This window comes from Oryctolagus cuniculus, chromosome 9 (genome assembly GCF_051225735.1).
Source record: "Oryctolagus cuniculus isolate XC-2025 breed Fujian yellow rabbit chromosome 9, ASM5122573v1, whole genome shotgun sequence".
Lineage (NCBI taxonomy): Eukaryota > Metazoa > Chordata > Mammalia > Lagomorpha > Leporidae > Oryctolagus > Oryctolagus cuniculus.
In genome coordinates this window covers 14348328-14375548 of record NC_142875.1, presented here as the reverse complement: position 1 = coordinate 14375548, position 27221 = coordinate 14348328, and the positions used below count along the sequence as shown (strand labels likewise).

Genomic DNA, 27221 nt, shown 5'->3' with positions numbered 1-27221 from the left:
TCAAAGTTGGGTAACACTGTAAAAAGATAGACTTCCTATTTTTTTAAATTTATTTATTTGATTTATTTATTTGAAAGGCAAAGAGAAGGAGAAAGGTCTTCTATCTGCTGGTTCACTCCCCAGGTGGCTGCAATGGGCCAGGGCTGCTACAATCCAAAGCCAGGGGCCTGGAGCTTCTTTCAGGTTTTCCACGCAGGTGCAGGGTCCCAAGCACTTGGGCCATCTTCCACTGCTTTCCAGGCCATAGCAGAGAGCTGGATTGGAAGTGGAGCAGCCAGGACTAGAACCAGTGCCCATATGAGATGCCAGTGCTGCAGGCAGAGGCTTACCCACTATGCCACAGTGCTGGTCCCCTTCTCCCTTGTATTTCTTGCCTCTGTTTACCCTCCGCCCTCCCTACTGTTCCTCTGCCCTTCCTGCTCCAAGCTCTCCCCCAGCTTCTTAGCAGTTTCTCTCATTAACATTTTGGATTCCCATGCAAGGCTTATGCCCTTTCACAGGGCAGAGCGCAGTGCTTCAGTGCACACATGCTGGGTGAGCCGGTCAGGCCGGCTGCTGGACTTCCTATCTCCTGCTCAGCAGTGGTCCAGGGTCTGTTAGGCTGAGATGTGTCTCTTCCCCCGTGGCCATCCAGCTTGTTCTTGGTTTTGACTTCTCACGGATAAAGCTGTTGTGGATTTTCTGTGCACAAGTCTTTGCATCGAGGAACGTCTTCATTTTTCTTGTGGGTCTTACAGTAAACATAAATCTGGTATATGCTTAGTTTGACGAGAGATGGGCGTCTGGTTTCCAAGGTGTGTGTTCTGTTTGCCGTCCCCAGAGCCCTGTGGGAGATTTCCACTTCCTCTCATCCTCCCAGTCGGGCGTTTCCATTGTTGCCGCCAGGTGCACAGAGCAGTGTCTCACTGCAGTTCTCCTTGATGTTTCCCCAGTGGCCTGGGATATGTTTTCTTGTGGTTATTTATTTATTTTTGACAGGCAGAGTGGACAGTGAGAGAGAGACAGAGAAAGGTCTTCCTTTGCCGTTGGTTCACCCTCCAATGGCCGCCGCAGCCGGCGCACCGCGCTGATCCAGTGACAGGAGCCAGGTGCTTCTCCTGGTCTCCCATGGGGTGCAGGGCCCAAGGACTTGGGCCATCCTCCACTGCACTCCCGGGCCACAGCAGAGAGCTGGCCTGGAAGAGGGGCAACCGGGGCAGAATCCAGCGCCCCGACCGGGACTAGAACCCAGTGTGCCGGCACCGCAAGGCGGAGGATTAGCCTAGTGAGCCATGGCGCCGGCCTTCTTGTGGTTATTGACCATTAGTATGTCTTCCGTGAATGTCTGTTAAAGCTTTTTTCTTTTTAATTTTTTAATCTGATTACTTTATATGCTTTTATTAAGTTTCCTTGATATACAAGAAATTAAATGTACTTAATGTCGTCTTACAACTAGGATTTATTTATATTTTGTGGCTCCAGGTCCTTAGATCTATCTTATGTGAATATTTTTTTACCCAGTACTTTTTTTTTTTAACTTTTTTACGTCTTCATTTTTTAATGTCTTTTGAAAAGCTATAAGTATCAGAAAAACATTTTATATGATCTAATTATTGAATTTATTAGTAGCCAATCAATTTACTCTACTTTGGAAAAGTGACACTTTTCCTGTGTGTAAGGCCCAGGCTAGTGCTGGGCTGCTGAACAGGTCAGCCTGTGTTTGCAGAGAGGCAGTTTTGTTCTTTTCTAACCACTGAGTTTGGAAGACCTGACCTGAACATGAAAAGAACATTAGGTGCTTAGTTTGAAGATGTGGGCAAGTAGGTATTTAAAATTATGACCAAATGAATACATTTCAAGTATGTTCGTTCTTTAGCACACAGATGGATTATAGGGAAGAAAATGTTTTTGAAATAAAAAAAATGAGAGACTCGGGTAAAAACAAGATGGAGGGATTAGGGTTGTGGTACAGTGGGTCAAGCTGCCTCTTGTGACGTCAGCATCCCATATCAGAGTCCTGGCTGCTCCCCTCCCAATCCAACATCCTGCTGATGCACCTGGGAAGGCAGAGGAAGATGGCCCAAGTACTTGGGTCCCTGCAACCCCCACTGGAAACCTGGGTGGAGTTTGTGGCTCTTGGCTTTGGCTATTTGGGGAATGAACCAGCAAGTGGTAGGTCCCCACCCCCTCCCCCGTGCCTTTCAAGTGACTAAGTGACTAAATTTTTTAAAATCTACAAAAGCATGGAACATTCTGGAAAGAGATTAGTGTGGCACATGTGCTTTATAGTTGTGGAAGGAATTTAGTTCTTTTTGAGCAGTCGTTTTGTGTATTTTTTTAATATTTATTTATTTGAAAGAGTTACACAGAGAGGAGGAGAGGCAGAGAGAGGGCTTCCATCCGCTGGTTTACTCCCCAATTGGCCGCAATGGCTGGAGCTGTGCCGATTTGAAGCCAGGAGCCAGGAGCTTCTTCCGGGTTTCCCATGTGGGTGTAGGGGCCCAACCACTTGGGCCATCTTCTGCTTTCCCAGGCCATAGCAGAGAGCTGGATTGGAAGTGGAGCAGCTGGGACTAGAACTGGCGCCCATGTGGGATGCTGGCACTTCAGGCCAGGGTGTTAACCCGCTGAGCTGCAGCACCGGCACCCATTTTGAGTTTCAGTTCTGATATTCTGATCATTTCGAATCTGGTGTAGTGCCTGGAACTCTATTTTTCTGAGTCAGAAAAAAGGTATTGTGAAGTCAGACATAGGTTTTCCTGATTTTTGTTCTGCCCATAGAAGGTAAAAAATAAACATTGGTTGATTGGAGTTAAAATGTGTGAGATGAACACTGCTGTTTTAGAATAAGCAGTCAGCGTGGCTTTGGAGGTGATGGGAGTTGGGAGGTGGGTGTTGAAGGCAGGCAGACCTGCCCATGTCCCCTTCCATCTTTTCGGTGCTGGGCGAGTAATAGGTCCACTTTGCCTAAATCCTCAAGGGGACGTTCCAGAGTGCCTTTCTCTGCAAGTGGCAGAATGCCCGACTAACAGTGTAAGCCATCAGATTGTTAAGTTGTCTCACATCAGGAGAGGAAAGGACTCCGGCTTCATGCCTCACGCCACAGCACTGTCAGGGGCCCAGGGCGTTCTGTCCTCCTAAGTCCACATCCTCAGCCTGCTGCCTCCTGTGCTTGAGCCTGTGGTCTCTGCAGCCCAGGTAGCTCCTGTGGCCAGCGGGTGCTGTGGCTGCAGGAGTCATACCCTTGCACGTGTGTTGTCGCCCCAGTTCTTTTGGTTGTTGAGAAAACCCCTTGCTTCCCAGAACCTTCTAGTACCTGGGAAGTCTTTGAAGAATGTTCAGGGCAATGTTTAATGTGCTCTTAAAAAGAGACCCAAAGGCGACTAGACAGGGTGCCTGGAACCCCAGCAGCCGTACTGTGACTTGGGACAAAGCAGGCAAGAGGATGACAGAGCTGAAAGATGGAACCAGGTTCCTTGGTGAGTTGTAAGATCTTTCTGTGCCTGGAACGTGATCCAGACCTGGGTTTAAGCTACCTCTAATAAATCTACTTGCTTTCTGATCCTGCCCGAGTTGGGGTTTTCTGTTACTGTCATGCAGAGTATCGTGGCTGATACATTAATTGGAAGATTTGCTCTTTCGTTTACTGTTTAACGTTATCAGCCGGAAAACTGATTCCTCATTTCTTATACAGAAAGTGATCTAGTGGTCGTGTCCAGTCACTGTAAGAGATGAACCATTTTCAAGGGCTTTGGACATCCGACGACAGGTGTGAATGGTGTTAAGGTCGTCTTACCTCCCACAACGGTGGCCTTCCTTGGGATTGGCTGTGGGCAGTTTGGATGACAGAGCATCCTTGAGAGTGGCATTTCATTTTTTTAAGAAAATGCGATGGCAGTGCCTGCCACCTCTGTCCGCTAGAGTGGCACCCGTTGCACTTCGCTGTGAATGAGGGACTGCTGAGGGCATCTTTCAGCTGGGGTCGATAACCCCATGGAGGCTGCTGTGTCTCCAGCAGCAGGTTGTGGTGGGCCCAAGGGGGACCCAAGTAGAACGAGCTTCTTGGAAGTAGCAGGATTTGGAGGGAAACTAAAAGATTCCTACATGAGATAAGCAACCATGCCTTCATGAAGCTAAGTGGAGTGACTTAATAACCTTCATATGAATGCAAACACATGGGTTGAGCGTGAAACATCCAGGTGGAAAAATTGAGATATAGATGGACGGTCTTCTTTATATGTGATTGGCATTGTCTTTAACAAGGAATGAGTCTTGGCCCTCTTACCATGGTGATAGGATAATTCACATTTTCACTGCTGGTTTATTTTAGACTGCAGTTTCTGGAAGGGCTTGGCAAGCCAGCAAGTGTTTACGGAGGACGTCCATTGGATGAACCAGTTTCTGTTGGGGTCTACCCCTGCTCTCGGGAAGCCTAGCATCTACAATGGGAGAGAGAGAGAGTGAGAATTGTGAAAGATGTTGGTGCTGAGGGTACCCTGCTAGCAATACAAGTGGTCAAGATAGTAGACACTGGATTCCCGTTGGGAGAAGTGACATTTGAAGTGAGCCTTGAATAACGAACAGTGTTGTGTGTGTTTTTTTTTGGTTTGCCTGCTTTTTTCTTATTTAGTTTAATGCTTACTCTATAGCATGTTCAAGTATAAAAGTAAAACATCTCTTATAATCCTGTCATTCAGAGATGATGAAAATTGAAATTGTTTCCATTAAACTGTAGGTGGATAGACATACGTCCCATTTGTTTGCCCCCCTCATATGAACAGACTTCACGATAAAAAATGGAGTGGGATCCTGGCGTAGCAGGCTAAAGCTCGTGGGATGCCCATGTCGTGTATCAGTTTGGCTTCCAGTTGCACTCCCTGCTAGTGCTCCTGGAAAGGCAGCAGATGGTGGCCCAAGTACTCGGGCCTCTGCCATTCACCCGGGAGACGTAGACTGGATTCCAGGTTCCTGGCTTTGGTCCGGCCCAGCCCTGCCCATGTGGGCGTTTGGAAAGTGAACCAGCGGGTGAAAGATTGAGTTCTATATCCCCTCTCTTTGCCTTTCAAATAAGCAAACAGATAAATCTTTAAAAGGAAAATTGGTGGAATGACACACATTGGAGGCCATTTTCCCTTTTAACACTTTCTGAGGTTTTTCATGTTGAATTTTCTCTGAAATTAAAATGCTTAGTGGTTATATGATATTCCAGTGTATTTTTTTTTCAAAAATTTATTATCTTTTAAAATTTATCTAAAAGACAGAATAAGAGTGAGGCAGAGACAGAGGTTTTTATTTGTTTGAGAGACAGAGACAGAGGGAGTGATCTGCCATCTGCGGACTCACTCCCCAAATGCCCACAATAGCGGGACTGAGTTGGACTGAAGCCAGGAGTCCTCTACACATTGACGTCTCCCATGTGGGTGGCGGAGACCCAAGTCCTTGAGTGATCTGTCTCCCAGGTGCACATTAGCAGGAAGCTGGACTTGCAAGTGGAGCCAGGATCCAAACCTAGGTAGGCATGCTGATACCAGACACTGGAGACCCAAGTGTCTTTTTTTTTTTTTTTAAACTTTTATTTAATGAATATAAATTTCCAAAGTACAGCTTATGGATTACAATGCTCCCCCTCCCCCATAACTTCCCTCCCACGCAGACCCAAGTGTCTTAACAAAGCCCCTCCCTCCTATTTAACCTTGTCCTTTATTGGCCTTTTTATTGGGGGAGGGGCTTTCAGTATTTTGCTGCAGTCACCACCCAGGCATAAATCCACGGGGCGAGTCTCTGGGGTCTCTTGTGGCAAGGGACAGAGGCCCAGCGAGGCGGAATGAAGCAGAATAGGGGAGTCCCCTAGCTCTGGGTACCAACCCCAACCAGGGCAAAGGTCGAGCCAGTCCCAGGAATAGAAACCTGGATCCAAGAGTTGAAGCCTCTTGGTGTCTCAGTGTTTTGGCTGTGCTTTTTGCTGGACACTGACTTCCTCTTTGCTCTTACCTTCTCCACTGCTGTTCTCCTTGTGACAGTTGGGGGTGGGGGCTGACTGTCCTACAAAATGCAGCAGCTGTGGCATCCATGGTGCCCACCCCAGGGGTCCCCCAGTGGCACTCAAGAGTGCCTGCATGCATTTTTCAATTCTTCGAGAAGAAAGTTTTTTTAAAAATATTTATATATTTTACTTGAAAGTCACAGTTACGCAGAGAGAGAGAGTCTTCCGTCCACTGGTTCACTCCCCAAATGGCCACAGTGGCTGGAGCTGAGCCGATCCGAAGCCAGGAGCCAGAAGCTTCCTCCGGATCTCCCATGTGGGTACAGGGGCCCAAGGACTTGGGCCATCTTCCGCTGTCTTCCCAGGCCATAGCAGAGAGCTGGATTAGAATTGGAGCAGCCGGGACTCGACCCAGCACCCATATGGGATGCCGGCACTGCAGGCGGTGGCTTTACCCACTACGCCGCAGCTCCAGCCCTGAGAAGAAAAGTTCTATTCCACCACCCTCCCTTTTTTCAAATTTTATTTAAAGATAGGAAGACAGAGATGGATATTCCATCTATTAGTTCACTCCCCAAATACCTGCAACAGCCAAGTCTGGGCCAGGCTGAAGTCAGGAGCCTGGAATTCAATCTGTGTCTCCCATATGGGTGGCAGGGGCCCAGCCATCAAACCATCACCTCTGCCCCCCAGGGTGTGCATCGTTAGGAAGCTGGAATCTGGAGCAGAGCCCGGGATCCAGCGCAGGCATCCTGGTGTGGTGTGTGGGCATCCCGAGGGGCTGCTGCACTGCTGTGTCACCGAGTTGGGAGTTCTAGTCCCTCAGGGGAGGAATGCAGATTGGGCCCAGATGAGGGACCACGCTTAGGGGTGGGGGTGGGGGATCTGGTGAGGAGGCAAAGTAAAAGGATGTGGAAGGGATGAGGGCAGAGATGCTGCACAGATGCAATTGATTGGCACCAAGGAGGGAAGAACAACAAAATGCACACAGCAGGGCACACGTGTAAAGCAAAGCCCTTCCTCTCCCCCGTGTTGGCCGTGTGCTGACGGCCTGCAGGTTCAGTGTAAATGTTGATGTCGGTGCACTTGATGTCGGTGTGCGGGGCAGCCGTTCCAATGGGAGAAATTGAATGTCCCCCTCCCTGGTATCCAGACACATTTCCGGCCTGGCAGGATAGGACTCATGGGCACTGCTGTGCCTGCCCGGGAAGTTGTGGGTGATCCCCGGGATGGAGGCTTAGATTCTCCAGAACTTGGGAAGACTTGGACCTGCCCTGGTTTTTCTGGTGTTTGTCAGATGTACCTAAGGCCCGAAGTTGCTTGTTCCTCTCTGCCCTAAGCCGTCCCTAGGAAACACAGCTGTTGTGTGATGATGTCATCACGTAGAGAGGGAAGGTGTGCTGTTGGTGGATGTCCAGGTCTTGCCCGGGTTCTGAAGCCCTGATGAGAGCAGTGTCTGTGCATTCCGTCTGCTACCTCTCGAGGTCCCAGGCAAAGCACTTTGGAGAGCGCCCAGACGTTCAGTGATGAACAAACAGCAGAGATGCCACTGGGCGTGGGGCCTCCCGCTTTCAGGGTCTTGCTCCCTGGAATTATTTACTGATTTGAAAGGCACAGCGACACACAGAGATCTTCTGTCTGTTGGTCCACTCCTCAGAGGGCTGCAATGGCCAGAGCTGGGCCAGGCCAAAGCCAGGAGCCTGGAACTCCACCCAGGTCTCCCACATGGGTGGCAGGGGCCCCAATTGGGGCCATCTTCCACTGCCTTTCCAGGTGCCCTAGCAGGGGTCTGGATTGGAAGTGGAGTAGCTGGGACTCAAACTGGTGTTCATAGGTGTTTATGTGGGATGCCTCCATATTACAGGTGATGGCGTAACTCACTGTGCCACAACACTGGCCTCAAAGCTAATCTTACTTGCATCTTTCATAGTGTGGCTTTGGGCCTTTTTTTTTTTTTTTAAAGACTTATTTATTGGGAGCTGGCGCTGTTGCGTAGTGGGTAAAGCTGCTGTCTGCAGTGCCGGCATCCCATATGGGCACTGGTTTGAGTCTCGGCTGCTCCACTTCCGATCCAGCTCTCTGCTATGGCCTGGGAAAACAGTGGAAGATGGCCCAAGTCCTTGGGCCCCTGTACCTTCGTGGGAGACCTGGAAGAAGCTCCTGGCTCCTGGCTTTGGATCGGCACAGCCCCAGCCATTGCGGCCATCCAGTGGGTGGAAGACGTCTCTCTGTCTCTACGTCTCTGTAACTCTTTCAAATAAATCTTTAAAAAAAAAAATTTACTTACAGGATCGGGAGAGAGGTCTTCCATCCTCTGGCACACTCCCCAAATGGCTGTAATGGTAGGACTTGGAGTAGACTTAGGAGCTAGGAGTGTTTCCAGGTTTCCCATGTGGGTGCAGGGGCCAAAGCACTTGGACCACCTTATGCTGCTTTCCCAGGTACATTAGCAGGGAGCCGGATTGGAAGCAGGGCAGCCAGGACACAACTCGACGCCCACATAGGATGCTAGCCACAGGTTCCTTTATCCACTACACAGCAGTGCCCAGAGTGGGCACTGATTTTGACATTCACTTAGTGGTTAAACTAGATTTTAAAAAATCCTTGTCCTTGTCTGTTCTATAGGCGCTTACCTCCGAGAGCAGATAGTTGATTGATTTAAACCTATATACCTATTTTTTGCTAATTTGCTATTCAAATATGCAGGCATAATAATTATGAAATAAAGTTACAGATGCAAGCACAAGGCGCTGTCCATGTGGAGAGAACACGACTGCAGGGCATGTGTTAGCTGTCTGTCATTGCCTGATGTATTTCTCCCAAATCCTGCGGCTTACAGCAACAGTGAACACTTAACTGACTTCTGCAGTCTCTGTGGTTGGGATTCAGGGAGCGGCTTACATGAGTGGGGCTGGCACAGGTGTGCATGACAGAGATGTCAGCTGGGGTTGTCATCTGCTGTCAGGGAAGCCATCAGCCTGTGGCCGGTACTGGAGTGTTCCCACAACATGGCGGCTGGCTTGTCCCAGCGTGCATGAGCCACAAGGAAACCACTGGACAAACGGTCAGGACATTTGTGAGCCAGCCTTGGAGGTCTTACTACACTGTGGTTTGCAAGTATTCTGGGTCCTGTGGCCAGCTGCAATTCAGGTAGGGGGTGGCCACACCAAGGTGGGCATGCCCGAAGGCAAGGATCAGTGGGTGCGTCTGGAGAATTGGCTGCTGTGGGACATAAGGGACCCGTGTTTAACTCCCAGCTCGGCCGCCCAAGAGTTGAGCAAGTTGTTTCATTTCAGAGTGCCAGCTTCCTCCCAAATTTCAAAGATGGAGATCCTAATACCTCCTGAGAGTCCAATTACGAGTTCTAAATAGCTTGCTTGTAAAAATGCTGGGGAACAGAATTTGTTTAAAATGTGGAGTTTTTGGTGGGCTGATGTTGTGGCGTAGCGAGTTAAGCCTCCGCCTGCAATGCCAGCTTCCCATGTGCACACTGGTTCCAGTCTCAGCTGCTCCAGTTCCGATCCAGCTTCCTGCTAATGTGCCTGGGAAAGCAGCAGAAGATGGCCCCTGCACCCACGTGGGAGACCTGGATGCAGCTCCTGGCTCTCGGCTTCAGCCTGACCCAGCCCTGGCCATTGCAGCCATCTGGGGAGTGAACCAGCAGATGGGGGATCGATCTCTTTCAATTAAAATAAAATAAAACTTAAAAAAAAAAAAAAAGACTTGGAATTTTTGAGATCTGGAATTTCTTCTGAGAACTGAAGATAATATGTGAAAACTGAGCCTTGCAATTAGTAAAAAGCTTGTGACATGGCAGTGGTTATTTGTGTTAAAAACTATGAAACTGGGGGCAGGCATTGTGGTGTGCTGGGACAGCCACATCCCATATTAGAGTGCCGGTTCAAGCCTTGGCTGCTCTGCACATCCCATCCAGCATTGCTGCTCATGGGGCTGGGAGGCAGTGGGTGAGGCCCAAGCACCTGGATCCCTGCCAACATCAGAGGAGACCCGGATGAAGCTCCTGGCTTCAGCCCGGCCCAGCCCCGGCTTGCAGATGGAGTTCCCTCTCCCTTCCCTCCCACTCCCTCCCCCTTATTCCATCCCTCCCTCTGTCAGTGTGCCTTTCAAATAAATAAGCCATTAAAAAATTTTAAAAAAAATTAAGTTCTTGGTAAAGGTTCTGGACATAATTTCTTTCACTTTCAGAATTTTTATGTCTCCTAATTTTTTTTTCCTGAAAAGGGGAAATCCAATCATGTGAAGACCAAATTCCCCATCATTGTGTTCTCACATCTTTTTTAACATTTTTTAATAGTTTTTTTTTTTTTTTTTTGATGGTTAGAGTTAGACAGTGAGAGAGAGAAAGGTCTTTCTTCCATTGGTTCAGCCCCCAATGGCTGCTGTGGCCGGTGCACTGCGCTGATCCGAAGCCAGGAGCCAGGTGCTTCTCCTGGTCTCTCATGCAGGTGCAGGGCCCAAGCACTTGGGCCATCCTCCACTGCACTCCCGGGCCACAGCAGAGAGCTGGACTGGAAGAGGAGCATCTGGGACTAGAATCTGGGGTGCCGGCGCCACAGGCAGAGGATTAGCCAAGTGAACTGCAGCTCTGGTCTATTAATTTTTTAAAGATTTATTTATTTGAAAGGCAGATTTTACAGAGAGGCAGAGACAGAGAGGTCTTCCGTCTGCTGGTTCACTCCCCAGATGGCCACAACGGCCGGAACTGTGCCAATCGGAACCAGGAGCCTCCTCCGGGCCTCCCATGTGGGTGCAGGGGCCCACGGACTTGGGCCATCCTCCACTGCTTTCCCAGGCCATAGCAGAGAGCTGGATCAGAAGTGGAGCGCCCACTCGACCCAGCGCCCATATGGGATGCCGGCGCTGCAGGCGGCGGCCTCACCCGCTAAGCCACAGCACCCGCCCCTCACATCTTTAACAATACCCCCAAAAAGAGAGAAGGTAATTCCAAGCGTGCTGTACCATGCTGGTGGGGCCCTGAGACAGTGCTGGCCAGACCACCAGGCTGAGAGAGAGGACCGCGGAGCTCAGCTCCCCTCTCCACAGTCTCCGCTAAATGCGCACCTGTACGCGTGGCCAGCAGCACCTGTGACCTTTGTGCAGGAGCTGAGAGCGCTTTCGGGAAGTGACGCCTTGCAGGATAAAGTGGCTGAAGATGGCTGGAGGAAACCTGTGCCTTTGCCCCATTTTCTTCCCCTGGCCCCGCTGTCCCCTCCCCGGAGTGACTCAGGCAGAACTGCTACAGTTAGTCCCAGGAGGCTTCCTGTCTCCATGCTCCCTGTCGGTGCACCTGCTGCTTTCCACTGAGTCCTCCTTGGCCCTGACACCCGCCCGATCCTTGCCCCCCACCTTCCTAAAGGGACAGGTCTACTGTTGGCTGCCAGGCAGCAGGCGCTCCGTGTGTCTGCACTGGTGTTTCCGTCCACTGTTTCCGTTCATCCAGGTGTGTCTGGGTCCCAGGCTGAGCGCTTCCCGTTTCCCAGCTCCCTTTATGCACCCAGCTCCCCTGACTGTCATCCCCCGCTTCCCATCAGAGGAAGCTGAGGTGCAGAGAGGTTGAGAGACTTGTCCAAGGTCACACAGCATGTGCCCCGCAGAGCTAGAAGCATTCCTGGTGCCTGGCACACTGCGTGATTCCTAGTAAGTGCTCAGTATTTGTTGAACGTGGGCCCTCTGAAGTGGTAAACTTTTGCCACAAAGCACTGTTTTTAAAAGCCATTTCTCTGAGAAACGTAACTGCTGAGGGCCTGCACGGGCCCTGGGGTCTGGGTGACTGCTGACGCCCTCCTCTGACCCTCCGGTGTCGGGGGTCCCTCCCCCCTTCTTCGGTGGTTATACTCAGTCTCTGCCAGTTAGAAGGGGAGCACGTCTGTCTCAAGTTGCCGGCAAGATGTAGTCTCATAGACGTCGACAAAGGGATGTCGCTTGTGGTTTTCTTCGGCCGAGACCGAGGCAAGTGGTTCTTATTTTCCCCTTTGAACTCTTCTGTATTTTCTAAAGTTCCCATCACGAAGTTTTACTGCCTTTATAATTAGCGCGTCACGTGACTTACAAGGGGCCGAGCAAGCTCTAATTTTTTTTCCCCCGAGTTGCTTGAAAAGGAAAGCCTCTGAAAGAATTTCTCCCCCGTGGATGGAGCTAAGCCTGCCGCATATGTTCCCAGTCATGTGAGACAGACTTTTGGCTCCAGCACAGACACTGCAAATATGTCCCTGCTGTACCGTTGAAAGCAGCCGCTCGGAGACCGATTGCTTTTCTCAGAGTATCCGAGGCACGTAACAAAGAAACGTGGGTGCTCCTGACTCACGTGCAGCAGGCAGACTTCTTGGGGAGTTAGTTGTTTTTTTTGTTTGTTTGTTTGTTTGTTTTGTTTTGTTTTTTTGTTTTGTTTTTTTTTGCGGTTTGGAAGTTCAGGGTTGTGAGGTCTGCGTCCAGACTGACAGGGTGGTTTCATTGAGGCTTAGGAGCACGACCGCCATCCAGGTGCCACTCGAGAACAGTAACCCCAGGATCCCATACATAAATCCCAAAGCGTAAGAAGAGGTGGTTCCAAGCTGGTGGCAGTGGAGCCAGGGGAAGCCTCCCCCAGGCTCCAACCAGGGTCTTGTAGCCAGATCAGCACCGGGTAGGAAACTGACTTGATTCCTTTTATTTAAAGAAATAGCCGTTTTCTCCAGGGAAGACCGTCCTGACACATGCAGAAGTGGTTTTGTCCTTTAAGCCGGGCCATCCTGGCTGGACGTCCCCTGCTGGTTCACCTGGTGGGGCCAGACCGGACCGGCGAGCTCTGAGCTGTGTGTTTCCCACTCGTTCTTCCCCAGCAGGCCTCGGTGCCAGGAGCGTCTGGCAGTTGTGAAGACTGGGGAGAAAAAGAAAGCATGCTTGTTCCCGCAGATGGGGGCGGCCCCCCACCCCGCCCCACCCCGCCCCGACATGCCGGCAAAACCCCTGTCCTGGCAATGGCTTGCGAGGTTGGGTGCTACTCCCTCGCCCACTTTGGGCTAGAACTGCTCACCGCGTGTTGATTTGACTTGATCATTGACTTATTCAGGCACAAAGTCTTGGGTTCATCTTACAGACGAGCAGACTTCGATGATGGGGAGGCGCCCGCCAAGGTCGCACAGTTCCTGATTGAAGTCAGGCTTTCTGCTCATCTGCACTCTTCCCCGCCACTCAGTTTGGGGTTTTCCCATCACGTAACCATCCCTGAACACCCCAGGCGAAGAAGCTTAGCTTTATGGAAAAGTTGATTTTGTTCATTTTTTTAAATTACTTTGGGTCAAAAATATGAATGAAGCATCATTAAAAATGACCCTCATTCTCACTGCGTGTTTAGGCGTCCCCAAGGCAAGCATCTCCCTTGCCTCGCCCAAGGGCCACGGAGCTCTGGGTGAAAGACCAAACGGTAGAACAGTTTGTTTTTTCCCCCTTCCAGGCATTTCTGGGCGTGAGTCATGGCCTTAAAGGGGAATCTTAGGCCAGTGCCACGGCTCACTAGGCTAATCCTCCGCCTTATGGCGCCGGCACACCGGGTTCTAGTCCCCGTCGGGGCGCCGGATTCTGTCTCGGTTGCCCCTCTTCCAGGCCAGCTCTCTGCTGTGGCCCGGGAGTGCAGTGGAGGATGGCCCAGGTGCTTGGGCCCTGCACCCCATGGGAGACCAGGAGAAGCACCTGGCTCCTGCCATCGGATCAGCGCGGTGCGCCGGCTGCAGCGCGCCGGCTGCAGCTGCCATTGGAGGATGAACCAACGGCAAAAGGAAGACCTTTCTCTCTGTCTCTCTCTCTCTCACTGTCCACTCTGCCTGTCAAAAAAAAAAAAAAAAAAAAAGGGTGGGTGGGTGGGGGAATCTTGGCTGCACCTTAGAAGGTGCTACCCTGGCTGCTGTTGGTACCTAAGTCACTTATGGTCTCAGCTCTGGGCAACTGGAGGGAGCCCAGGTCCCCTGAAAGCCGCTGGGTGGCCAGGAAGCCGTGTGTTTTGTAGCTCAGTGGTGACCCTGCAGGGAAGGGTGTGCTGCTCCTTGTCACCAGTGCTGTGACAGGTGGGCCCCTGGGGCCCCTTCCCTGCTGCGGGAGCCCAGCTGTTCTAAATCCACCCTCAGGACAGCATCTCATGCCTCTCACGGGGGAAGTGGCTGCATTTCGCTGAGACTTCATTTTTAAATAGCTTTGTCTCTACTTTTTTTTTTGGTTTCTTTTTTTAATTGCAAAAATAATAGGGTCACTGTAGAAGCAGTTGAAAGGTGAAGAATAGCAGATAAAATACACACACAAACACACACACACACACACACCCCTCTGTTAACAACCACGACGCCATCACACAGGTTGCTTGCTTCTAAATGTTTGCGGTATTTGGTTTCCTTTAAAAAATTAACTTTCTCTTGCAGAGTAGCTTTAGGCTCACAGGGACCCCTGGTCAGATTTCCTGCCCCTCCCCCCAGGCACCCCCATCCACATCCTGTGCTTTGCTTGATTTAAACATTCTTTCAATGTTTCCCTCCCCCCTTCCACACATTGCACATATGTTTTGTGAATTTCTTCCCCTCCTGCTTGCTTGCATCAGTAATCCTTAAGTCAATCCCATGAAGGTCGAAGGTCAGAGGTCTTGTGCGGCCATTTCCTGTTGACCTCTGCTCAGAGGAATGCCGCTGGGTTCACGGGATGGTGGGGGGGAATACCCCGACGACCAGCTCTCCGCGTGTTTTAGGAGTGTTTGTCGCGGGGAGGTTTCCCAGCGGCTGCTGGGAAAGACTTGGGACCGGGAAGGCGCCTGGCCCTGGTCTCTTTCTGTTATCACCTGTTTTCTCAGGGTAGCCTGTGGGGGTGGGGCTTGGGGCTCACTTTCCCTTCTAAGTGTGAGAAGACAGAGCTGTAGCAAGAGTGTTTGCAGAAAAGGCTGGCGTGTGGAAGGACGAGTGCTTCTGCCTGATACTACTGCGGGGGGTCCTGCTTACCAGCTGGGGGGTTGCACACCGGTGCAGGACGGATCCCAGGGCAGTGGGCCTGCCTTGGTAATGGTGCGTGGGCTAGAGCCGTTCCCTTGTGCTCCCGTGCACTCTGCCTTGTTTTGTTGCCTTCTGTTTAATGACTGCCCAGTAGATGCTCATTAAATCTGCGCTGAATGGAGGGGAGACTCCCTCCTGGTGTCGCGGGGTGAACTTGCCTCGGCTTTCTCCAACCCAAGCCCCCTTCACTCTGGCCTCCTTGGTTTGTACAAACCTCGCGTGTGTAGCCACGAATGAGTGGCAAAACTCAGTTCATTCACAGCCTTGCCTGCTCCGGTGCTCTCTGTTTTCTCGGTTGTGTTGTTTCTGAATTCTGTTTCTCCCCAGGTCAGGTGGAGACCAGATTAGCTTCTGGTATCTGTGAGATGCTTTAACAAGGTTGTATGAGGCACCGTGGGAGTCCAGAGCTATGAGATATTACAAATATCCATTTAGAGAAAAAAAATACTCATTTGGGACTATGATATCACCCACTGGTGGCCTCTGAGTTAAACTTAGCATGGCTGTTCCTAAATAGCCCGTGATTATCCGTCTTGAGGGTAATTCTGAGTAAATTGCTAGGTTGTGTGGCTGTCCCTCTGAGTCACGCAGACTGTGTCCCGTGAACAGCCTCAGTGTAGCGGACTGGGGACCTGGGAGTGTGTCCGACTTGGGGAGGAGAGCGACTTGGCCAGAGCGGCTCTGGAAACCGGCTCCTGGGAGTTGTGGCGCTGTTGGCATTCCTTGGTTCAGTGTCAACCTTGGACCGCCTCGAGGGAGTGGCATATGTTAGAACCGCGCGGAGGTGGCTTGGACGTGTGGATTCTGCGTCGCTGGCACCCGCTGGGCAGCACGCTGGGGACTGCGGTTTGGAGAAGGTGGACGAGGGAGTTTGCGTTCCAGATCAGAAGGCTCGGAATCGGGAGTGCCCGTGGTGGGTTGATGGTTCCAGCCGAAGTCTCCCCTCTTCCTCTCTGAATCCCGCGCGCAAGGCTCCTTTGATTGGCAGTTGATTGAACAGCAGAGTGACACGTGTCTGTGGCCTCCAGCGGGTTCACTTTAACCCACTGCTGTGAACCCAGTGAAGGAGTTGTTGGTCTTTTTGGGAATTTAGGTTTTGGTGGAATGCAAAATAAGCTTGTATGCTTGTTTGGAGAGTTATGCAGGGTGTTCCACTGCTGTTTCTCGCGTCCTCCTGTCACCCCGTGGGTGCACCTGTGTGAGAGAAGGGTGGCCTGGCTGAGATGTTTGTCAGTTAGGATTGCCCAAAGTGATTGACAGGATTGCGGGTTTATTGGTTTCTTTCATCTTGAAAACACTGGGAATTAAGTTGGGCTCACCTTAAAACACTATTTGTCTTTGAATCTGTTTTTGAGCTTATCTTCTAGAGAATTGTACTGTCTTTGGGTACAGTTTGTGGGTGTTAAAGGAAATGAAATACTTTTTGGGAAGCAATGTCAGTGCTTTCAGACAGATTGTAACTGTTGAAGTATTGGTTTAGGTATTCTGAGTGCCCTGGATCAACATGCCTGGTTTAACCTGCGCTAATTTGGAGTTTCAGGCAGTTTGAACTTTGTCAGGTTCAAGGTTGTTTTAGCACAATGTGGTAGAAAAAAGTTTGTTCAGCAAATAGTTAAAGTTACACGGGAAAAGTTTACTCAGACTTTTCCAATGCTAAGGTATTATTTTTTTTTTTTTTTAAGATTTATTTATTTGAAAGGGAAAGGGGGAGTTAGAGCGAGAGAGAGAGAGAGAGAGAGAGAGCGTGCTTCCATTTGCTGGTTCATTCCTCAAATGGCTGCAGTGGCTGGGGCTGGGGCTGGGCCAGGCTGGAGCTAGGAGCTTCTTCCAGGTCTCCCATATGGGTGCAGGGGCCCAGGCACTTGGGCAATCTCCTGCTGCTCTCCCAGGCACATTAGCAGGGAGCTGGATGGGAAGTGGAGCAGCTGAGACATGAACCAGCACCCATATGGGACGCCAGCATCGCAGGCAGCAGCTTAACCTGCTATGCCATACTCCCAGCCCTGCTAAGCTATTAATTCTTACCCTTTAAGCAAACCTGGTGAAGCATTACTTTGATCCTTTTTTTAAAATGTTTTTTATTTATTTGAAAGAGTTACTGAGAGAGGTAGAAACAGAGAGAGGTCTTCCTTCTGTTGGTTCACTCCCCAATTACCTGCAACGGCTGGAGCTGTGCTGATCTGAAGCCAGGACCCAGGAGCTTCTTTCAGGTCTCCCATGTGGGTGCAGGGCCCCAAGGAGTTGGGCAATCCTCTGCTTTCTTAGGCCATAGCAGAGAGCTGGATGGGAAGAGGAGCAGCCGAGACTTGAACCAGTGCCCATATGGGATGCCAGCGCTTCAGGCCAGGGCTTTAACCCACTGCGCCACAGCACCGGCCCCTGTGATGATCTATCATTTAAATAATATCCTTCAGAAATAGTTTAAGCATGGACACTTAATTCGGGTGGTAGCAGCCCCTGTCGCCTCTCTTGACCTGGCTCTCTTCACTTGGGTTGACTCTGAAGGTACTCCCATAGTCCACACAGATTTGCCTCTTTGTTTTCACAGGCACTTAAAAGGGGAGTCTGTTAAATGACCTGCAGAATTTTCTGTATTGATGGGCATTTGGGTTGTTCTGAGTATTTTACCAATATGAGCAATATTGCCGCAAAAAGCTTGGGCATCTCTTTGTGAGTATATCTGAAGTGTGAGTTGTAGGGGTGGGACTAGTGGGAAAGGGTGTATTTGTTTTTAATGTACATACTGCAGGCTGGCATTGTGGTGCAGTGGGTTGAGCTGCCACCTGTAATGCCAACATCCTGCTTGGGCACTGGTTCAAGTCCTGGCTGCTCTCCTGCTAATCCAGCTCCCTGCTAACACACCTGGGAAAGCAGCAGAAGATGGTCCCGGTGTTTGGGCCTCTGCCACCCCTATGGGAGACCTGGATGAAGCTCCTGGCTTCAACCTGGCCCAGTCCTGGCTGTTGTGGCCATTTGGGGAGTGAACCAGAGGATGGAAGATCTCTTCTCTCTTCTCCTCTTCTCTCCTCTTCTCTTCTCTCCTCTTCTCTTCTCTTCTCTCCCCTCTCTTCTCTCCCCTCTCCCCTTCCCTCTCTTTGCTATTCAACATAAACAAAACCTTTTTTTAAAAGATTTTATTTATTTGAAAGGCAGCGTTACAGAGAGACATAAAGACAGAGAGGTCTTCCATCTGCTGGTTCGCTCCCATTCAAATGGCCACAATGACTGGAGCTGGGCCAGGCTGAAGCCAGGAGACAGGAGCTTATTCCCGGTTTCCCACATGGGTGCAGGGGCCCAAGCACTTGGGCCATCTTCTACTGCTTTCCCAGGTGCATTAGCAGGGAGCTTGATTGGAAGTGGAGCAGCCAGGATTTGAGTCCAGGCAGCCTGCACCTGCTGTTGGCCTTTGATAACCAGGAGCAGCATGGCTTGGGCCCACCACCCAGGTAACCCACAGAGCATCAGGCGTTCCCACTTTTCCAAATCTGATGAAAGAGGTGACCTTTTTTTTTTTCTTTATCATTTCACACTTTTTATTACTAGCTGAAACTGAGCCCATTTTCAAGTGTCAGCAAAGCCATTTGTGTTCATAATCAGTGCTTCCTCTGCCTGTTCCTGTCCTTTGCCCATGCTTCTGTTAGATTGTAACGTTTTCCTTATTGATTTGTGGGAGTTTCTTTGTCACCTGAAGAAAACCAGCCCTTTGTTGCATGGGTTTCAAACGCCTCTCCCCACCGTGTGCTTGGCCATTTGACTTCTGTGTTTATTAGTGTTTTCCTTATGGCACTTGGAATTTGTGCTGTGTTTAGAGAGATCTTCTGCAAGTTGAGAACATCTTTAAAAAAGATTCATTCATTCATTTGAAAGAGTTACGGGGGGGGGGGGGCGGGCAGAGAGAGATCTTCCATCTGTTGGTTCACTCCCAGGTAGCAGCAGTAACCAGGGCTCAGCCAGCCAAAGCCAGGAGCCAGGAGCTTCTTCAGGGTCTCCCATGTGGGTCCAAGCACTTGGGCCATCTTCCATTCCTTTCTCAGGCGCATTAGCAGGGAGCTGGATTGGAATTGGAGCAGCCAGGACTTGAACTGGCACCTGTATGGGATGCTGGCGCTGCAGGTGGCAGCTTTGCCCAGTACTCGATACACTGGTCTCAGAGAGCATTTTTTGTTTTTTTTTTTAAATTCTCATTGTCTTATAAAACTTCTTGCTTTGTTTTTGAAGTCTGTATTGATTCAAAGAGTAACATTGGAGTCTACATTTTTTCTAGTATGGATCAGTAGCAGCGCTGCTCTACAGGAGTCTGAAACCTGCCGGTAGCTTAGTATTTGGCGCCGTGGCACTGGAGTGGACCCTGTAAGACTGTTGACAACTGAGCCATGTTGTGAGCTGCGTGGCTCACGTATATTCCATGACTAATTTTTCCTTCTGCCCAGCGGTGTTTTCCTTGGCGTTAATACCTTTGCCGCATTTTCCAGGTCTTTAGCCCGCTCATTTCAGGATCTCCAGAGCCGTCAGATGCTCTGTTTCGCCTCAGAGAGCCTTTGGCTGGGAGTCTCCAGAGCTTTTCCCACTGGCCTGGGTTTCTCTCTGGCCCGGGCATCGTCGGGGTACTCTCTGCTTCCTGTTTCTGAAATCTGTTTCTGGGGCCTCTGTCTCTGGTTTCCCACGTGTTCTCGCTCATTTTGGTGGTGCTGTTCGCATCATGTGTGCGTGGAAAATGTTTGAGAGCTTGTAGGCGGGGTAGAAAATCAACGAATTGGGTGAGGAGCGGAGAGACTGTCAGAAGCAACTAATGTGTCCAGGCCCCTGTATTTCCTGCTCTGGGCAGACAGGGTCAGCTCTCAGCCTCCACCTCCGTGGCCCAAATGCTTCTAGTGGCGTCTTTGGTTCCCTCCCTGGGACGTGTGTACATCATTAGGACTCGTGGAAGTGGTCACTGACGAGCCAGACGCTGGCTTAGGATCATCTTTTCTTCAAAAACTTCGGTGTTTTTTCTGGTGGTAATTAAATTTTTTCTTGATTTTTTTTTTTTTTCTGTGTGCTCACTGCTAAGAACTTCAACAGTCCTGTGAGTTTTCTTTGAACTAAACTTTACTGAACTGTAAACCACACCTAACTGCTCAGCCCCTCCCCCATTGTCCTTTTTCCTGATACCCCTCCCTCTGCAGCTCCCTGTCTTCCTGCTGCATCTGAAGGGGATGACCCTAAGCCCAGTACCCATCTATTGTTGAGGGACTTCCTTTCACTCTCCTCATTGTCTGGATTCTGTATTGTTTAATCTAATGGAGTACTCCATTGTTTTGATAGAACACGTGCTTTAGTAGCTTTCTCAGAAAGGTACATGGGAGCTGCATTCCTGTTGAGTCCTTACATGTAAAAATATCTTTAATGCATGCTTAGAGTTCCTGGATGACTTTATCATGAATTAAAATTACAGCTGTTATTCTTGAAGTTTCAAAGACATTTCTCCATTGTCTTTTTTTTTTTTTTAAAGATTTTTATTTATTTGACAGGTAGAGATACAGACAGTGAGAGAGAGAGAGAGAGACAGAGACAGACAGAGAGAAAGGTCTTCCCTCCGTTGGTCCACTCCCCAAATGGCCACTATGGCCGGCACTGTGCCAATCCGAAGCCAGGAGCCAGGTGCCTCCTCCTGGTCTCCCATGCGGGTGCAGGGCCCAAGCACTTGGGCCATCCTGCACTGCCCTCCCAGGCCACAGCAGAGAGCTGGACTGGAAGAAGAGAAACCGGGACTAGAACCCAGTGCCCATATGGGATGCCGGCACCACAGATGGAGGATTAGCCAAGTGAGCCACAGTGCCAGCCCCTCCATTGTCTTTCTAAACATACTTGTGTGTGATTTCCTTCTTTTCATTGGGAACATTTTAGAATCTTAATTTCTGTTATTTTGAAGTTTTTTGACTCTGTCCTACATCTCACTGCGGGTGATTTTAAAGTTATTTATGCTGAGCATTTGCTTTTTTTCTTAGTTTTGTTTATCTGAGAGGCAGAGCGACAGGGGAGAGAGAGACACAGAATCTTTCATCCACTGGTTCACTCCCTAAATGGTTGTAGTGGTCAGGGCTGGGCCAGGTTGAACCCAGGAACCAGGAAATCCATGCTGTTCTCCCATGTGGGCGCAGGGGCCTGACTTCTGTTGCTTTCCCAGGCACATTAGCAGGGAACTGCATCCAAAGCAGAGCAGCCAGGACTCCATCTGGTCTCGTAGGGGATGCTGGCGTTGCAGGAGGCGGGATGGTGCTGGCCTCTGCTTTTTTACTTTTAGTCCAGAGAACTTTGTCTGTCAATCTGAGACATTTTCTTGAATTTAAGAAAAATAATTTCTGCAGGGCCTGTTCTGTGGTGTCGTGGGTGAAGCCGCCACCTGCAGTGCTGGCATCCCACATGGGTGCTGGTTCAAGTCCTGGCTGCTGCACTTCCCATCCAGCTCTCTGCTATGGCCTGGGAAAGCAGTAGAAGATGGCCCAAGTGCTTGGGCCCCTGCACCCGTGTGGGAGACTGGGAAGAAGCTCCTGGCTTTGGATTGGCACAGCGCTGGCCATTGCGGCCAGTTGGGGAGTGAACCAGCAGATGGAAGAGTGCGCTCGCTCGCTCGCTTGCTCTCTCTGCCTCTCCTTCTCTCTGTAGCTCTTTCAAATAAATAAATACTTAAAAAAATTATTTATAATTTCTGTTAGTTGAGCATTGGGCCTTTTGGAAGATTACATTTCTCCCTTTTAAAATTTCATTTTATATTTTGCTTTCCTCTCTGAGATTTTCTCATGTTAGCATTTCAACTAATTGTCGAAAGACAAACTTCAGGTACCCCTCATCCGCCTCTGGGAGCTGTTGGTCGATCTTCATAGCAGCTCTTCCTACATTTTGGATGAGGTGGTCTGTTCTCCCCGGAGGTTCTGGGTTTGGAACATAAATCATCTCTGCTCCTTAGAATGCGTGTTTTCAGAGGCCCTTTTGCCTCATCTTTGTTCTGGTTCTGTCTTTCATCTTTCAGGCTTTCTCTAAACATTTATTGATCTTCCACTGGCTAGTAAGAGTTGGTGGAGACCGGCACTGTGGCGTAGTGGGCTAAGCCTCCGCCTGTGGTGCCAGCATCCCATATGGGTGCTGGTTCGCGTCCTGGCTGCTCCACTTCCCACCCAGCTCTCTGTTCTGGCCTGGGAATGCAGTGCAGGATACCCCAAGGTTTTGGGCCCCTGAACCTGCATGGGAGACCTGGAAGATGCTCCTGGTTCCTGGCTTCCGATCGGCTCCGCTCCGCTCCGGCTGTTGCAGCCATTTGGGGAGTGAACCAGCAGGTGGAAGACTTCTCTCTTTGCTTCTGCTTCTCTGTAACTCTGCCTTTCAAATCTTTCAAATAATTTTTTTTAAGAGTTGGTGGTAAGAGCAGAGCACTAAAACTCAAACTTGAATCTTGGTGTGTGTAAATGGGGCTTAGCGGGTGTAAATTTTTTTCTCCATGCGCTGAAGCAGCTGCTAGCCTTTTTCTCTGAGGGCACCCTCTGTGTCAGTGTGGCTGTCCATTGAAATTCTCCGGAGTGGAATCCCACCAGCCCTGCTTGGGGTGAGCCTGGCAAAGCTGGCAGTGTCCGGGAAGCAGAGTGAAGGCCAGGACCGGGTCGGGGGTGGCGGGATGGGGGCGTGGTGTAGCAGGAAGACTTTGGAAATTCCTACCTCCTTTGCAGCCGGGTCACGCCCCCTTTCTCACTGTGCCTGGCACGTGTGAGTTTCTGACCAGCCTCTTCCATGTCTCTGGATAATAAAACTCTGCTTGGGAGTGGCGGGGGAGGGGCGCTGGGGTATGAATGTCCAGCTGTACACTGAGGGGACCTTCCATGCTCTCTGGCCGTCACCTGCGTCGTCAGCATAAGGCACCTGGGACTCTGGGAGAGAACTGGCCTCTCTGTTGGAGCCCCTCTGAGCTATCATGTCCCCTAGGAATCTGCAGCTGCATCTCTGCATGTCCTGTCACCCCAGAGTCAGTTTGATGTCTTGCCAGTTCTGTCTTTGCTGCAGTATATCTGAAGTCTTTAAAACATGGGTTGGGTCCAGCTCTGTGGTGTAGTAGGTTAAGCTGTCTCCTGCAGCACCGGCATCCCATATGGTACCAGTTTGTGTCCCAGCTGGTCCTCTTCCAATCCAGCGCTCTGCTTATGGCCTGGGAAAGCGGTAGAAGATGGCCCAAGTCCTTGGGCTCCTGCACCCATTGGGAGACTCAGATGAAGCTCCTGGCTTCAGATCGGCCCAGCTCCAGCCATTGGGGCCATTTAGGGAGTGAACCAGAGGAAGACCTTTCTCTCTGTCTGTAGCTCTGCCTCTCAATAAATAAATTAAAAAAAAAAAAAAAAACAACCAAGCAACCAAGCATGTGTTGACCATCATTTTAGTAGGGGTTCTGGTAGAGAGAGGTGATACGGGCATTTGGTTAATCTGCCACATTCAACAGGAAGTTCATTTTATTTTCCCAAAGCACAACATGATTTGAAACAGATCTAAACAGTTAAAAAAAAAAAAAGATGCAAGGGGCAAGAGGTGAGTGTTGTCCACTTGGGAATCCTGCATCCCATATCCCAGCATCTGGGATGGAGTCCCAATCCCACTTCCCATCCAGCTTCCTGCTAATGTGCCCACTGGGAGCCAGCAGATGATGGCTCGAGTCCTTGGTTCCCTGCCAGCCATGCTTGGGAGACCAGGATGGAGTTCCCAGCTCCTGGCTTTGGCCCAACCCTGAATGTTGCCTGCATTGGACGAGTGAATCACCAGATGGAATCTCTCCTCTCCTCTTCTCTCTTTGCCTTTCAAAACAATTTTTTTAAAGATTTTATTTATTTGACAGGTAGAGTTACAGACAGCGAGAGAGAGAGAAAGGTCTTCTTCCATTGGTTCACCCCCCAAATGGCCGCTACGGCTGGTGCTGCGCTGATCCGAAGGCAGGAGCTTTTTCTTGGTCTCCCATGCGGGTGCAGGCGCCCAAGCACTTGAGCCATCCTCCACTGCCCTCCCGGGCCACAGCAAAGAGCTGGACTGGAAGAGGAGCAGCCGGGACTAGAACCCGGTACCCATATGCGATGCTGGTGCTGCAGGTGGAGGATTAACCAAGTGAGCCACAGCGCCGGACCCCTCAAATCATTTGTTAAAATGTATGAGATGGAAAACATGCAAATGGTGCATTTTCCAGAGGTATGGGTGCAGGTGTTTGTGGCTGAGTCAGAGAATTTCACAACCCTCCGTGCGCGAGGCGGCCTCTGATGCGGTGGCTCGGCGTGAGTGGCGTTTTGGGGTCTGCCATTCACACACGCCTTTGCCCCTGTGCACGTGCACACGCCCACGCTCACAGCTTTCTGTCTCGGCTTTCTCCCCATCACACAACCAGACACAGCCCGAGAGCATTTTTTCTACGTTTCTTGCCTGCAGATGGTTCCCTCTATTGAGGGGGTGCCTGCAGCCTCGCGCCAGCCCAGCGGTTCCCCTAGATGTGTCCTGGCCTCCCCAGGCACCCCCACCCCCGCCGCCCCGAAATCCTGCTGGGCCTCTGCTGCTGTCTGCCCTGTGCTGGGCGGGGTGGGAAAAGTGCGAACTGGGAATGAGCAGGACTCCTGCAGGCTGTGGAGGCCGATCGAGTTTCAGCAGCTTAGGGAGGCAGTGAGCCCGGAAGTGATTGGTAGGAAGGAGAGGCTGGCAGCGTAAACAAGGCTCTGAAAATAGGGTGTCATGGGGGTCGGCCCCGTGCCACTGAGCACTTATGTGGCCGGCTGGGTTTCCGTCTCCATGACCCTCTCAGAATTTCCCCATGACCTCACCTCTCCAAGGGCCGAAGCCAGGAGCACTGAGAATCATGGCACCATCCCTAGCAACACCCAGGCATTCAGCATGAAGCAAGGAGGAGAGGAAAACCGATCCCTTAGTCCTTCGGCACTTCCGGGTTTCTCTCCGAGCTGGGCCAGGTGTGGGGGTTGCCATATGTGCCGTTTTTTTTTTTTTTTTTTTTTTCCTGGAGATGGAGAAGAAGGAGAGAGAAGGCAGGCAAGCAGTTGAGCAGCTCTGCTGAGCCTGGCTGACTTTTGCATTTCCTCGTCCAGGATTTTACCAAGCCCTGTTGATGTTCACATAAAGGAAGCTAACAACTTTGTCCTTGAACATCTGTGCACATCTCTTGGGTGGGGGTCTGGAGCCCAGAGAGAGGACGGGAGAATTCAACACATTGCCGAAAGCCGCCGCGAGGGAAGACGGAGCCATGCTATTGTGTTGCGCTGGCAGCAAGCCAGCCTCGCAGGCACACCGCCATGGCGTGTCTGAAACATGCGCTCTGGGTGCTGCCTAATCACTATTCAAAAAAAAAAAAAAAAAAATGCAGTGTCCTAAAAAGTGAGAAGCTAGGTATTCTGGTCGCTTCATAAGTAAAAGCCCTCAGCATTCGGGATGTCTCCCGTGTTGACCTGTGTCCGTGGACACACGCCAGCCCCAGTCGCACAGCCGTGCTCAGGTTCTGCGCCGTGTCCGTGCGCCCCAGCCTTTGCACAGCGTGCAGCCGCGGCCTCTCAGGTTTAATGGGGTCATTTGTTCTTGAGAGTTCGGTCCTTGCGTAGCAGGAGAGGGAGGAATCTTGTTGGGCAGCTGGCAGCCCGTGGAAAGCCAGGAGCACGAAGCTGTTCCCTCGTTCGCTCCCATTTCGGGTGGTACTTGAGAAAATTCCTTAGGAAGAATGTTGTGTCGTCCAGGCCGTCTGTCGCACTGAGTAGAATTTCTTCGGTGTTCGTGGACTTCGCGGTTTGTGCCTGCGGATCTGGAGTCTTTGGAATCCCAAGGAGGGTGACCGCAGGCTGCAGCCCTCGGCTCTTCTGGGAATTTTCCAAGGCCTGGGGGGAGAGAGGGGGCGGGAGGGGCAGGAAGTCCCCCGGGAATGAGTGACGCGCACGAAAACCTGGATTTTGCTCCGTTTGTCTCTTGGTGTGACAGCGCTCTCCTGCTGGTCTGATGGTGCCTTTAATGAAGATGAAGGAGGTGGGCTGACGTCTTGCCTGAGCTCAGCCTCACAGGTGCATTCTTTGGACATGGGTGTGACCCAGTGGGCGCTGGTGACAGTGACCCCAATCCAAACAGTGTGTTGGTAGCCGCAGCCCCAGCGTCGCCACTCTGCGTCCTCCCCAGTGTAAGCGGGACAGTGGAGCTGTCCTCATCGCTGCCCAGTTGCTCACGGCTTTGAGGCCTTGCATGTGGGGACAGGCAGCTGCGACTCTCAGTGCGCGTGTGCATTGCTGGGAACCCTGGCTCACTTCTTGCCTTCCAGCTCCACGTCCTGTTGCTCTCCACATACTCCAATACATGTTGCCTTTTTTTTTTTTTTTTTTGGACAGGCAGAGTGGACAGAGAGAAGGGTCTTCCTTTCACCCCCCAAGTGGCCACTATGGCCGGCATGTTGCAGCCGGCGTGCTGTGCTGATCTGAAGCCAGGAGCCAGGTGCCTCTCCTGGTCTCCCATGGGGTGCAGGGCCCAAGTACCTGGGCCATCCTCCACTGCACTCCCGGGCCACAGCACAGAGCTGGCCTGGAAGAGGGGCAACCGGGACAGAATTTGGCGCCCCGACCAGGACTAGAACCCGGTCTGCTGGCGCTGCTAGGCGGAGGATTAGTCTATTGAGCCGTGGCGCTGGCCACGTGTTGCTTTTATGTGCTGAAAACACAGAGGAAAGACTGGAAGGAAATTGGCCAAAATGTTAACAGCTTGTGTTCCCCAACTGTGCACAGTGAGCCATAACCCCAAATTTAGGACCCACCCCCCAACCCAGCAGTGATTTCCCGCGAGTTTGATTTTGCAGGTGATCAGTCAGGAGCCTTCTCCTGTGACGCCAAAGGGGAATGCTAGGTAGCTCGGTGGCTCAGTTTATCACCCTGTGTCTGTGAGATCCAGGGAGTCATCCAATGCACGTAAAGTGTGGACAAGAAACCTTGTGGACGCTGCAGCCGCAGCGTAGCGCTTAGTTAGGAGTGCCTGCGAGTTTCACAGCTCTCCTTTTGCAGATTCCAATTGTTCTTTGGACTGCTGGAGAGTGAATAGCTAGCCCTTTGGTGGACCTACCAGACGAGGAGAGGTTTAGGAGAGGGCCCTGTTTGTTGTGGTTCACGGCCTGGCGGTGTTCGCCTTGACTGAGACAAGTCTCAGAGAAAGCTCCACGTGGGACACCAGGGTGAACAGGTCACCTGCACCGTCTGCCTTGACTG

The 27221-nt window shown here is 50.9% G+C and overlaps 1 protein-coding gene across 4 annotated transcripts in view; it reads left to right on the top strand.

Moving 5' to 3' along the window:
* FARP1 (FERM, ARH/RhoGEF and pleckstrin domain protein 1) overlaps positions 1-27221 on the top strand; it is a 286456-nt gene that overhangs the window by 4490 nt on the left and 254745 nt on the right. Inside the window, exon 1 of one of the 4 annotated variants that reach the window (XM_089303485.1) lies at positions 14717-15000. The exons of 2 other annotated variants lie outside the window; for them this stretch is intronic. The gene's annotated coding sequence lies outside the window, so the exon portion shown is untranslated. Of the gene's footprint in view, positions 1-14716; positions 15001-15579; positions 15902-27221 lie in introns of those variants that run through there. One more of the 4 variants, XM_089303484.1, reaches the window with a different exon arrangement.